A 2,605-nucleotide genomic window follows, 5' to 3' on the forward strand; every position below is an offset into this window, starting at 1 on the left:
AGGGTTAGGCATATGATTAAAATTTTTCTTTGTTCCTAAAATAAAATGGGTGGTTTCACTTGCAATTAAAATGTATACTGTATTACTTATAATCTCCTCCTTGATTTCAGCTTGAAAAAATTGCTCTTCATTTTGTTATGTTAGCTTTGGAGTCAGACTGGAAAGTTGATTTTTTCCATACTTATCTTTTTACCTAGTATTTATCCTTTAGATACTACTGTATTGAGTGAGTCCTCATATTAGACTTGTTATTGAGAAACAACTCATATGTGACAATGTAATGTGAGTAATTACCTGCATTATAAATTTCCCAAATAGACATATGGTATCTTGTTTTCCCCAGTGAGTTTATCATTCAGGTGCTTAGGGAAATGCATTAACTCTTCAAGACACCCATTTCCCTAAGCTTTTAAATCATGCCAGAGCTTTAAATAAATTAAAAAAAAAAAAAAACTGAGCTATTTACCAGTTTAAAAAAAATTTTTTTTTTTGAGTAAACCCATTTTATGTGTCCACACAGGTACTGAACCCACAGATCAGATTTATCATTACAAATGTCAATTTTCACCTTGCAGTTGCCAATCTGATGAAAAGGCTGCTCTAAAATGCATCAGGAAGTACTGCTGGATTCGGCAGCATGTATGCTAAAACTGAAACGATACAGAGAAGATTATCACGGCTTCTGCACAAGGGACGGCATGCAAATTCATGAAGCGTTCCATATAAAAAAAAATAAAGAAAAAGTCATGAGGAAGCCACCAACCACCAAAGTTAACATACTGTTTTTAATCCTTATTTAATTTGATCTCAAAGCCTGACACAATCACTTCTTTCTTCTCTTAAGTCTGACTATAATCTTACCTTTCTGAGTAAACCTTCTCTTTCATAAACATCTCTTCCAATCTTTAAATCTTTTAGCTTTATGTCTTCTCCTAGAACTATCTTATTCACAACCATGGGTTGAACTAGCATATATTTGAGTGTGTCCAAGTTTCAAGTTGTATTACCATATGATTACCAGATTGACTACTTACTGTCCTGTTCTCATTGTTGTTAGTTGTCATTTCTGACTCATAGTGAGCCAACGTGGGCAGCATAGAAGTGCTCTATCAGTTTGCCAAGGCTGTGACCTCTCAGAACCACATCACCATGTCTATGTTCTGAGGCACCCCCAGTTGTGTTTGAACTGCCACCCTTTTGGCTAATGGTTTAGTGGTTAACCTTTTGTGTCACTCAGGGAATCCCTCTAGATGTCCAACGGACATCTTAAACTTATCCCATGCAAAACTAATGTCATTTTATTTTTCCTTCAAACTTGATCTTCTTACCTACATTATTATTCTTAAGCTGATAGTACCCCATCTACTATTTCTTGTTAATTCAGAACCCCAATCAAGACTCATTGTTTACAAAACCATAATGCCTGCCTCTGAAATGTAAGTTATTTGAGAGTAGAAAGCAATAACATCCACACTGTATGCCCAATATTAGTTCAGTTCTAAATTCATACTGTTGTTAGGTGTCATCAAGTCGGTTCTGACTCACAGCAACCCTCTGTACAACAGAATGAAACATTGCCCGGTCCTTCACCATTCTCACAATCATTTTTATGCTGAAGCTCGTTGTTGCAACCACTGTGTCAATCCATCTCATTGTCTTCCTTTTTTCAATGACCCACTACTTTACCAACCATGATGTCCTTCTCTAGGGACAGATCCCACCGGACAAAATGTCCAAAGTATGTGAGACATAGTCTTGCCATCCTTGCTTCTGAGAAGCATTCTGGTTCTACATCTTCCAAGACAGATTTGTTTGTTCTCTTGACAGTCCATGGTACAGTCAATATTCTTCTCCAACGTCACAATTCAAAGGCACTGATTCTCTATCTTCTTCATTCATTGTTCAGCTTTCACATGCATAGGAGGCAATTGAAAACACCATGGGTTGGGTCAGGAGCACCTTAGTCTTCAAGGTGACATCTTTGTTTTTCGACACCTTAAAGAGATCTTTTGCAGCCAATTTGCCCAATACAAAGAGTCTTTTGATTTCTTGACTGCTGCTTCCATGACTGTTGATTGTGGATCCAAGTAAAATGGTATCCTTGACAACTTCAATCTTTCCTCTTTATCGCGATGTTGCTTATTGGTCCAGTTGTGAGGATTTTTGTTTTCTTTACGTTGAGGTATAATCCATGATGAAGGCTGTGGTCTTTGATTTTCATCAGTAAGTGCTTCAAGTCCTCTTCACTTTCAGCAAGCAAGGTTGTGTCATCTGCATAAAGCAGGTTGTTAATGAGTCTTCCCCCAATCCTGATGCCCCCTTCTTCATATAGTCCAGCTTCTCAGATTATTTGCTCAGCATATGGTTTGAATAGATATGGTGAAAGGATACAACCCTGACACACACCTTTCTTGACTTTAAACCATGCAGTGTCCCCTTATTCTGTTTGAATGACTGCCCCTTGATCTATGTGCAGGTTCCTCATGAGCACAATTAAGTGTTCTGGAATTCCCATTCTTTGCAGTGCTATCCATAATTTGTTATGGTCCACACAGTCGAATGCCTTTGCATAGTCAATAAAACACAGGTAAACTTCCTTCTGGTA

At 37.7% G+C, this 2,605-nt stretch overlaps 1 non-coding gene across 1 annotated transcript; it reads left to right on the forward strand.

Moving 5' to 3' along the window:
• Window positions 1–621: 621 nt before the first annotated feature.
• LOC111751871 (U6 spliceosomal RNA) lies at window positions 622–728 on the forward strand. The gene has a single exon (XR_002786931.1). It is a non-coding gene; the product is annotated as a U6 spliceosomal RNA (small nuclear RNA).
• Window positions 729–2,605: the final 1,877 nt, after the last annotated feature.

The sequence above is a fragment of the Loxodonta africana genome, chromosome 2, assembly GCF_030014295.1.
Source record: "Loxodonta africana isolate mLoxAfr1 chromosome 2, mLoxAfr1.hap2, whole genome shotgun sequence".
Lineage (NCBI taxonomy): Eukaryota > Metazoa > Chordata > Mammalia > Proboscidea > Elephantidae > Loxodonta > Loxodonta africana.